This window comes from Mirounga angustirostris, unplaced genomic scaffold (assembly GCF_029215605.1).
Source record: "Mirounga angustirostris isolate CCGP_5_RB_7025 unplaced genomic scaffold, mMirAng1.0.hap1 SCAF_14, whole genome shotgun sequence".
NCBI lineage: Eukaryota > Metazoa > Chordata > Mammalia > Carnivora > Phocidae > Mirounga > Mirounga angustirostris.
The window spans coordinates 95,192,423-95,203,993 of record NW_026991722.1 but is presented as its reverse complement, the minus strand read 5'-3'; the positions used below and the strand labels follow the sequence as shown (position 1 = coordinate 95,203,993).

The window sequence follows — 11,571 nt, the reverse complement described above, 5'->3', positions numbered from 1 at the left end:
CTTCTTTTTTTTTTTAATTTTATTATGTTATGTTAGTCACCATACAATACATCATTAGTTTTGGGTTTTTTTTTTTTAATTTGTTTATTCTTATATTATCCCCATACATTGCATAATTAGTTTTAGATGTAGTGATCCACGATCCATTGTTTGTGCATAACACCCAGTGCTCCATGCAGTACGTGCCCTCCTTAACCCATCACTGGGCTAACCAATTCCCCCTCCCCCCTCCCCTCTAAAACACTGGTGTGTTTTTTTTTTTTTAATTTTTTATTGTAATGTTAATCACCATGCATTACATCATTAGTTTTTGATGTAGTGTTCCATGATTCATTGTTTATGCATAACACCCAGTGCTCCATGCAGAATGTGCCCTCTTTAATACCCATCACCAGGCTAACCCATCCTCCCAACACCCTACCCTCTAGAACCCTCAGTTTGTTTTTCAGACTCCATCGTCTCTCATGTAAAACCCTGTTTGTTTCTCAGAGTCCATACTCTCTCATGGCTCATCTCTCCCTCCAATTCCCCCCACCCCCATTTTTCCCTTCCTTCTCCTAATGTCCTCCATGCTATTCCTTATTTTCCACAAATAAGTGAAATCATATGATAATTGACTTTCTCTGCTTGACTTATTTCACTTAGCATAATCTCCTCCAGTCCCATCCATGTTGATGGAAAAGTCGGGTATTCATCCTTTCTGATGGCTGAGTAATATTCCATTGTATATATGGACCACATCTTCTTTTTCCATTCATCTGTTGAAGGGCGTCTCGGCTCTTTCCACACTTTGGCTATTGCGGACATTGCTCCTATGAACATTGGGGTCCATGTGGCCCTTCTTTTCACCACATCTGTGTCCTTCAGGTAAATACCCAGTAGTGCAATTGCTGCGTCATAGGGTAGCTCTATTTGTAAATTTTTGAGGAACCTCCACACTGTTTTCCAAAGTGGCTTACCAACTTCCATTCCCACCAACAGCGGAAGAGGGTTCCCCTTTCTCCACAACCTCTCCAACATTTGATGTTTCTCTCCCCAACTCAAACTTCTACAGACGAAATCTACATTGTCTCAGATCACAAATACCAGCGTTGAGATGAGCAACAGACACCACAAGAAAAACACGTGAGGGAATCTGAAGACGCAGCACGGACACTGCAAAGGGAAAGACAGAACAAACACTCTAAAAATGAACAGAGCATCACTGAACATGGGACAACCCGAGCAATGTAAGAGGCTGTGACTGTGTCCCCAAAGGAGGGGCAGGGAGCTTGAAAAATACTTAATGAAATATTGCTCAAAATTGTTCTAAATTTCATGAAAACCTAAAACCCACAGATCCAAAAAGTTCAACAGCTCAAGCACAATAAGTATATGTTTTTAAAAGCCAAATCCAACACCCATCAATATCAAATTGTTTCAGGCAGATGAAAAGAAACAGTATTAAAAGCATCCAGAGGGGAAAGATACACTATGTTTCGGGGAACAAACGGGATTCTAGCAGATTTCTCATTGGCAGAAATGCAGAGGGAGATGGTGGATTAGCATTTCTCATACATGAAAAAAGGAAAAAGAACTTCAATCCTTACCCAGGGAATACATCTTCCAAAAATACAGAATAAATAACATTTTTTCAGATATACAGAAAGTGACAGAAGTCATCATCAGCTGACTCATAAGACATAACAATGCACATCCCTCAGGCAGGAGGAAGTGATTCGAGAATGAACTGAATCTACAAAATGAAAGAAAGACATGCAAAGGTCTCCTATTGGGGTAGATATTAATGCTGTTGATTATACAACTCTCTTTAAAGGTAACTGACTGTCAAAGGCAACTATAACTTGTACCTAAGTTGGAATTGATAGTACAGCTAAAAGTAATATGCAGGAAAATGACAGGAAAAACCCGGAGCGCAAACACAGAAGTATGCTCTCAGGTTCTTACTCTGGATGTGACAGTGCTGTAACATCCCCTGGACGGAGACTTGAAGGATGGGGGGAAGGTTGGGGGAATGGGGGGTAATGAGGTCATAAGGAGTTAGAGCCAATGAGTCCAAACGTTGCAAAGAAATGGAATCACTTGACAATGCTCACTTAGATTTTAAAAAAAGAGAGATACATGGAACCAGGAAACAAAGAACACATGGGACAAAGAGAAAATAGAAGCAAGAAGCTGTACTGAAACGATAGTACTAATCACATTCGGGAAATGGTCTACACAGCGCGACTGTAAGACAGGATGTCGGATTGAGTTTCACAGCGACACCCACCTGGATGCTGCCTATCAGAAACCTCCAGTAAAGAAAAGGATGAACAAAATTTAAACAGAAATTTAAGACAAGTTACACCCAATCTGCTCCACAACGTGGGTCATGAAACATTCACGGAACAGGCAGAGAATCTGTGAAGATAATGTGGACACTTAAAAACAGTGTGGAAATTTGGGTACATATTTTACCCACACGGAGAAGTATCCCCAGGGCACATTTCATGAGAACAGCCACAGAAATGTCCTCACATGCCCCTTGGCACTCGAGCCTTGACGATTTTCAAACCCACAGTGACGAGAGCTCCTGTGTGGAGCCCAGACGTGAGCACAGCTCCACATGAACCGGATCCATGAAGCTCAACCAGAGGCAGAGATTCTCCCCACAAGCCTGAGAAGGAGCATTTCCACAGGAACCATTGGTAGTATGAGGGAGACTTGGTGCATTCAGGCTCAACTGTGGGCTCAAGAAACAGAATCTGGGGTGCCCACCATGGCCTGGAATCTCCAGCTACCCTCATTACTCTCTGCCCAGGAGCTGCCCCGCGCCCTGCCCACAGGCTCAGCCCCCACAGGACCCTGAGCATGACCCTGACCCTGAGCTCAACCCACGGGGTGCTGCAGGCAGTGGGACCCAGAGAATGAGCCCCACGGTGTCCAGAACCTGCAGGCCTTGTGTCCACTGCAAGACTCATTGACCCCAGCGGTGGGTCCAGGAGACCCCTGTCATTCCCTCCAACTTGGAGGACAGAGAGGGCCAAGCAAGAGTACAGAGCAGAGCCAGAAAGAGCCAGGCCAGGCCCCTGCACAGCCAGTCTCCACTGTCCCTACAGATCCTCCAGCTCTAAGAGGGGATACACCCCTGCTGACCCTCCCCGCCTGCAGGCTGAGGAGGCTCCTTCATAGACCAGGCCAGGATGGGGACAGCAGTGAGCTGAGGGATAGAAGGCTTGCTGCCCAGCCTGGCCTCATCCTCCCTCTCGCCCGACCTGCTCAAGCTCAGCCCTGACGAGCCCAGGATCGGAACCCAGCACACCTGGCTCCATCCTCAACTCGTCCCACTTTCCTCTGCTTTCCTCGGAACCTAGTCTCCTTGGACCTCAACTTTATGTGATATGAAATAGGGAAGATTATACTGATGTTAGAACAATTATTTCCAAATTCAATGATAGAAACACATGCACAGAATCTTATGAATGAAACAGAGACTACAGGGTCTCAGTGAGGGGCGCTGGGCTGAGAGTCTCTTGTCCCACCTCTGCAGAAATCCAAGGAAACGGGCTCAGAAAAAGTATGACATGTGTGAAGTGAAATTGCACAACCAGGCCTGAATTCCCAACTTCCCTGTTTCCTCCAAATCACCCTAGAGGCTCATGTAGAAAACATCCTCCCCCAGACTGCGAGTGCTGTGGGTTGTGATAGAAACGGCAGGGGCAGAGATGACAGGAATAATGCTAATCAACAGTTTGGTGCATATGTGAACGTTAGTGCTAGAAGCATCCCCTGTTCCCCTGTGACCCAGCGACACTCACTGACATGCAGACGCTAACAGATTCGACTCCTAAATGGAGAAAGAGGGGTGCTGATAGGATCTCACAAAGGTTTTGTCCCTAGCCTGAGAACCTAGAAATGTACTACAATTTACCCTGTACTCTCCCTGAGGTATGAAGAAAAGTGGCCAGCCCAGGGCATTTCAAAGCTTGGACAAGTACAGGAATCTCACCTGCTCTCCCTCCTGCACCAAGTATGTGACCTTCTGTGCTGGGCTGGGCTTGGCAGAGGGTGGAAGCTGCCTGTGGGAGGCAGGACTCCCAGGTCCACCCCCCTCCTCAGGTGACAGGTGCTGTGGAGGGACCTGCAGGAGGGAAGCTCCTGGTCTGAGCCTCCTCCACCAGCAGGGGGCAGCAGGGCTGCATCACGAGCCCCAGGACAGAGGCTGGGGCTGCCCAGGGCGAGCCTTACAGGGACACCAGGCCTGGGGGTCAGCAGGGGTCCAGGGCTCAGTCCTCAGAAGGAAGTAGGGATGATCCATCCCTATGTCTTCAACTCCAGGGACCTTGTTCTGAGGGTGAGACTCACACACTGTTACCCAGGACATTGAGAGGAGTCCTGACACACTGAACACCTCACATGGGAAATTCCAGTCCCTGTCTCTCCACCTGAGGTCCCAGGGAGCTGAGACTTCTGTGCTGGGCACGTCACACAGGGCTCCTCTCGTGATTCAACTTTCCTGGAAACATACAGCATGAGGATTCTAACACATCACTCCTGCCACTGAGTTTTTACCTGATGAGAAAATGTCACATTGGAGCTCAATTAGTTTGGAATCACACACTCTAAGGTCCTCACGGTCCCTGCATCCCACACAAACCAGACTCTTCCCCACAGGGACTGAGCCACACTTCAGTTTGTCCCTGCTTCCCATCCTGACAGAAAACCCACAGTCCCCTCCGCAGAGAAGCCTCCTCCAACCTCTCCCCACACACTCCCTGCCTGTCATTTTGCCTGATGTCACTTCATTTCTCTGCACGTCAACCAATGCTGCACAGGCTCTTCCAACATTATTTAAGTAATTGTATTAGTTATTATCCCAACTGGGCAGGAAATGTGTAATGCATTGCATGCCCATCTAATCAGAAGCATGAACATTCAAGCAGCTGTTTTTCCCCAGGCAGAAGTCAGTCTGAAGTCAGTTGGCAGTTCTCCAGGTACTACCAATTCCGTGAGGTCCCAAATCCTCTCACTATCTCTACCATCATCACTACTATGGAGGCTTGGCTTTGCCTTGTTGTTGACAACAGACTTCAGGATGGCTGCCGCAGCTCCAGCCATCACACCCAAGTACAAGAGAAAGAGCACTGCATAAATCTAGTCTGCTTCGTTCATTCATAGACAAAACTCCCCAGAAAGATCCCCAGCTGAATGACACGTCGATGGCCTAGCTCCGGGCCACAGGGTCAATGCTGACCTAGACAGACCTGAGAATAGCAATAGTGTGGCTTCTCAATGATCCTAGAAGACAAGATGCAGGCAGACGGGGTTGGGGACTGTGTGCTGTCTCACCAAAGGAACTGTGCCCCCTATGCTGCTCCGCCCAAGGCAGGAAGCCAAGAAAGACTTGTGTCTTGTTCACACTGACTTCCCAGGATGGAAGCTATGGAAGACCCAGCTTGCTGGGTCTGAACACGTTTTTGTTGGTTGGGTGTTTCCTCCTGTCTCTGTCCTTGGCAGGAGTCATCATCACACTATGTGGTGCCCCAGCAGCCAGAATAAGTGAGAGGCCGGCCCTGAGTCCTGTGTCCCCAGGTGCCCAGCCCCAAAACCAAACCCACGACCACCCACCACCCCAGAGACATGAGCCCTGATACCTCAGATGGGCCCTGCCTTCTCTTCACAGGAGCCTCTTCCTATTTTCGCGGATAATCTGACTCCTCCGGCCTGGTCCTGAGGCCGGCTGGGGCCCCTCAGAGAAGAGCAAATCCTCCCCTGGGGCCAGCAGTGCAGGGTCAGGGGCAATCAGGATGTGAGCAGTGGTTCTGAATCTCCACCTGGACAGAGGATTTCCCTGCGCCTCCAGCCGCCAGTGTGCAGCGGCCCCTGGGGGGCAGCAGAGATCACCTGGCAAAGCCTCAGGGGTTCTAACAGGGAGGGTTGGGTACCAGGACCAGAGACCAGAAGCTGAAGGTCTAGGTTTTCTACACTATCACCTTTGCTCTCATGTAAAATTCTGACTCGGGGTCTCTTATCTCTCTCCTGTGCAATTTGTCTCTGTCTCTAGCACGGGTCCAGTGCTTCATGACACTCCACGCCACCCCATTCCTGCTACACTCAGGCACTGTCGGGCCTTGTTCAAGCACTGGGTCTGGCCCTGGCATGCAGTGCACCCTGGAGATACTGAGGCACAGCATCCACGAACAGTCCATGGAGCTCTCCCTTGGCAAAGAATCCTCCAGCACCTCAATGATTCCCTAAAACTGCACGTGCACCTGGCAAGGGAGGAATTTTGTTCATGTTCTGATGTTCAGCAACACAGACCAAGGGTAGGACACACACTGACCTTATGATCCTCTCGTACCTAGAGAGTAAACATTCTATGATGGGTTCAGAAAATGCAGACAGACTCCACCTCACAGCTCAGGAGCCAGGTCAGGACAGGGAGAGGGATAGAGCTTGGACCCCAGACTATGGGAACACAGGGTGAATGAGAATTACCTGGGCGGGAGGATGGGTTTGCAGGGCTGCTCCTCCCATCTCTAAGTCCCTTGGAGCTGAGCCCATTTCTAAACCACAAGGGTCCACAGCAGCTGCCCTGAAATCTGGCTGCTTTGCATAACCAGCGGTGTCTCCAGCAAGGGGCTAAGAGACGCCTGGGAGGACATCTGCCCAGCTTTGAGCCTCAGGGAGCAAAATCGAGGCACCTGCACCATGGCCTGGACCCCTCTCCTCCTCGCATTCCTGGCTCACTGCACAGGTGCTGAGCCCAGGCTCACACCCACCCCAGCCCTGGGTTCTGGGACAACCCTGCCCTGACTCTGAGCTCAAGAGTGGACTCTAGGGGGTGCGGGGGGTGGAGGATGCTCAAGACCCTGCTGTGGGATGAGGGGCTGGGGTGGTGATATCCCCCCACTTAGTTCATCGGCTCTGTGTGATCCTTGAAGGGCTGTGCCTGCCCAGAAGGGGAGGGGGTGTTTCTCATCTGTTCAAAGGCTCCATCCACCAGGCAGTCCCAGGGGACCCAGGAACAAAGATGACAGCAGGGTGGAATCAGGCTTAGAAAACCACTGGAACTTAAGCCAGGGGCGGGAGTGTCCAGGGGAGGACACCCCGGCTGGAAGCTGACCTCTCATCTTCTCTCTTGCAGGCTCCATGGCCTCCTATGTGCTGACTCAGCCCCGCTCGAAGTCGGTGAACCTGGAACAGACGGCCAGGATCACCTGTGGGGGCGACAATATTGGAAGGAAATATGCTTACTGGTACCAACAGAAGCCAGGCCAGGCCCACGTGACAATTATCGATGAGGATAGCAAGCGGCCCTCAGGGATTCCTGACCGATTCTCAGGCAGAACGCGGGGAACATGGCCATGCTGACCATCAGCGGGGCCCGGGCCGAGGACGAGGCTGACTATTACTGTCAGGTGTGGGACAGCAGTACTAAAGCTCACGGTGACACAGGCAGATGGGGAAGTGAGACACAAACCCCTTCCCCGTGTGTGTCGCACTCTCCTCCAGCCCCACGAGGCCTGTGCACAGAGCATGAGCAGCTCTGACCCCGGTCCCCTCGTCTGACATCCCCAGGCCTCCCTCCGCACCCAGCCCTCCAGGCAGCTCTGCACAGGGAGGGTCGGGAGAGCATTTACAGCTGACCACACTAGCCTGCCCTGGTTCTCTGGCCTCGGGTGTGAACTGGGGACAGACGGCCCGGGTGGAAAAAAGGCACAAGGAGACTTTTGTCCACTGGTCAATGTCTCATCATTTCCATGTGGTGGTCGTGGGCTAATGTTCTCCCAACTGACCAGGATTAGAGCTCAAATCGTCCCAGCTCAGCTGAGCTCCTGAAGCCCTGGGGACATGAGAGGAGCCTCCTCTACCAGAGTGGAACAGGCAGGTACAGTAGACACTGAGGGGTCACCCACATCCCCTCTTCTGGGCTCACACACCCACCCACTGCTGCCCGGAGCCCCTGACAGCTCACACGGGTGCTCCTCACTGGAAAGCGCTGTTGCTTCAGCAATCTGCCTCCCCAGGTTTCTGTCCCTTCTCAGAGAGGTTCAGGAGAATGATCTCCGGAGGCCTAGATCCCAGGGCCCTGCCTCAGGTTCCGATGTCCTGAAAGGTACCAGCTGTACAGGGGAGGCCTGCAGGAAGGAGGCCTCAACTGATGGCTCACTCTCTGTGGGTCGCTCTCTTTCTGCCCAGCCTGATATCCTATCTCCTTCCAGGTTTTTACACATGCGCTTCTTTGTCTCAGCATCTGCTTCCAGGAACCCATCTGGGATGGCCAGCATTCTGGAGACGGTCCCCAGGGAACAAAGGGGGCCACTATATATAGTCACAAAGCTGGGGGCTCTCCCCCACATCCTCAAGGTGCATATCCAATCGCCAGACAGAGGAGATCCTTTCTTCTATTTGTATACGAGGAGAAAATATCCAGACACACTAGGTGCTCTGGGTTCTGACAGACTGTTGGAGAGTCACGTCCATCCTGATGGTGAATGAGGGACATTGGGACAGTTGCCCCCTCCTACAGAGTGGCCAGAAGATACTCAACCATGGGCGTGAGACACACAAGGAAGGGGTGCTGCCTTACTCCCATCTCCACATCTTGCACAAGAATCCTTCCTTAAACCCACCCTGCCCGGAAATAGGGACAGAAAACAGTTTGATGAAACGCCGCAGTCCAGTCTGTCAATGCTGACACGTATGGAGCCGCCAGAGTCCCACGTTGCCCACATGAAAACCATTAGACCCACGCAAACCACAGTCTGCAAAGAAAGGGAATAGCGGTAACCTTGCTTCCACTTGATAATAGGCAACTATCCCACGACTAGGGATATTTATTTTTGTCCCACATGATTTGCTATCCTAAAGGTCAATATTGAGATAGACAGTTTCGTACCATTAACACGCCTGGTGTTAGATGATAATGGGATGACAGAGGTGGAGAAAACAGAAGCATATGATTGCTATGTATCCCAACACATTCCTACAACATAAGGAGAAACATGTGTGACTTCTAGCATGTTCATTTCTGCCACTACCCTGTGCTCAGAAGGGGCATCTAGAACTACTCTCTTCATCACCCACCGCTTGATCCCCTCTCTTCAGAAAATACCTGTGCAAGTCCTCATCCCAGCCAGTTGGCAGGATAAACCATCCTTCTGGAAGGCTGGTCCATCAGACCTGCTGCATGGAGTCGTGGCACATTCCTGACTGTGATCACAAATCCAGGCAGTACTAGGGGATCTCCTGAATCCATACATACCCCTGCTTGCCCCACTTGTGTAATAGACACCCAGCTCCCCCGTGACAGTCACCATGAATCACCCCAGCCAGTGCCCTCACTTTTCCTCATGATTCACTCCCAGGACGAGACAAACGGAGACAAGGCTCAGTCTCTGCCACCAGAGCAGTGCAGTCAATATTCCCCAGGGGATCACCATCCTCAGCACACTCTCCAGGTGACCAGTGACAGAGTCCATTCTGAAACAATTTGTCAGATCATACAGGGTCTCAAATCTGACTCAAGCTCCCTTGAGCAGAGCAGGCCAGTTAAGCCGCATGTCCCAGGTGGCGGGGCAGGACCGAGGGAGATAAGCAGAGGAAGCGAGATTTGCCACGGTGCCTGGACCCCACCCTGTGAAGCTCAGTGAGCACAGGGTCCCGGCGTGGTGGGGAAGGGGATGCAGCTGCAGGTGCAGCTGGGGACAGCTCCCAGTTCAGCCTGTGGCGCTGGTTCTCCGAGGACCGCACTCTGAGTGGCTCCACCCCTGCTCTCCTGCTGCTCCCAGCTCAGGTGAGACGCCCACAGGGAGGCACAGTGTGAGGCCCAGGTGCTCTGTTCTCCCTCCCACTCCGGGGCCATGGGGTCAGGGCCCTGCCCTCACTGTGTCCACATTGCCCCCTCCCCTCACAGGGCTGTGACCGACACTTCTGACTCAGCCTGTCTTCCTCCAGGACCCTTTCCTCTCCTCTCTCCCAGGCTCCGTGCCTCCCCTGCCCTGAGCCTGACTCCCTCCATGTCCTGGCCCTGATCAGGCCCAGGATCCCCTGCCCTGGGGATGAGCTCAGGCGTGAACATGTCTCTAGGTCCCAGCAGAAGGCACGCCAGGTCCCCGAGCTGGTTATATATACAGATGTGAGTGACCATCTGGGGCTGATTCTGAGGATGGAACTTAGGTAAATGGCCCCCTGAGCGTGACCAGGATTGAAGCCAGGACAAGGCTGACCAGTGCTGAGCCACCTAATGTGGCATTCGGAGTGCCCGGTAGTGATCCAGGTGACACAGAAGGATGGGGGACGGGACACAAACTATCCCCGGTGGTCTGGCTCTCACTCTCAACTGCCCTCTGAGCAGCTGCTACTCAGGCTTTGGGATCAGGTGTCTCCCTGGTCCTGGCCTGGCCCGTGAACTGGGGGAGACTCTAGCAGGTTCTCTGGCCGCCACTCTGTGTGTACCCTACTGAACAATGGCAGACTGGGGTCTCTTCTGACTATGAGGACTCTAGTCAAGTTTTACAGAACATAGTACAGATTTAGGATGTCATTGCACATCACTTGGACCCCGGATGTAATCACGCATCACTCGGGAGGGGAGACAGCTGCCTCAGGCAGCACAGTCCTGCGGGAATTCCTCTTCTCCTTGGGTCCAGGCAGCCTAGGTGGGCCCCAGGGGCTGTGTCTCCTCTAGTTCCCGGATGAGTTGTCCTCACATGCAGAAGGGCTGCCTGAGGCTTCCTGAAGAGGGGACCAGGCCCCTGCTGCCCTAGGCCCTGCCCTCAGATTTTACAAAACTCTGGAGGAAGTGCAGACACCACCTTGGGGTCCACAGGGGACTTTCTCCTGGCACCACGGTCCTCCCACTGCCCCAAGTCACCTGCACCAGGCAGGTCTGACCCTTAGCTCAGGTCCAACCCACATGGACTCACGCCCAAACCCATGTGACCCCGTGTGGTGGCCACGGCTGCATTCGGGCCTCACCTATAGTTCCAAGGGGAGAGACCTTTTCCAAGATGTGAATAAAATTGTATCATAACTTGAATTTCTCTCCATGAATCTTTCACTTGCAGTTTTGAATTTGATTTGTAGAGCATAGCATGAGGTCCAAATGACAGAGGAGGAATTTATTAAGAAGGAAAAGCAGAAGCTTCCCCTATTTCCACCCTGGCTTGTGTCAGAGCGATATCTTCAAAGGAGTTGCGAGAAGAAAACCATGTTCTCCTCACAAAAACTTATCAAGTGCCATTGGAATCTTTCATCTAAAATTTACTTATTGGGGCGCCTGGGTGGCTCAGTTGGTTAAGCGACTGCCTTCGGCTCAGGTCATGATCCTGGAGTCCCGGGATCGAGTCCCACATCGGGCTCCCTGCTCAGCGGTGAGTCTGCTCCCTCTGACCCTCCTCCCTCTCATGCTCTCTCATTCTCTCTCTCTCTCAAATAAATAAATAAATAAAATCTTAAAATAAATAAAATTTACTTATTGACCTATTGAAACAGAACAAAAAAAAAAGAAAGATGATTTTTTTTATGGGTGTCCCTATGACTAAAATAAGATGTCAAGGGATTTTTCAGGTTAAAGGATCATGA

At 51.5% G+C, this 11,571-nt stretch overlaps 1 pseudogene across 1 annotated transcript; it reads left to right on the top strand.

Moving 5' to 3' along the window:
• The first annotated feature begins 6,671 nt into the window (after positions 1–6,671).
• Positions 6,672–10,338, top strand: LOC135362486 (immunoglobulin lambda variable 3-9-like; annotated as a pseudogene). Its single transcript, XR_010407219.1, has 3 exons — positions 6,672–6,739; positions 7,130–7,431; positions 10,274–10,338. The product of XR_010407219.1 is annotated as an immunoglobulin lambda variable 3-9-like (transcript).
• The last annotated feature ends 1,233 nt before the right edge of the window (positions 10,339–11,571 follow it).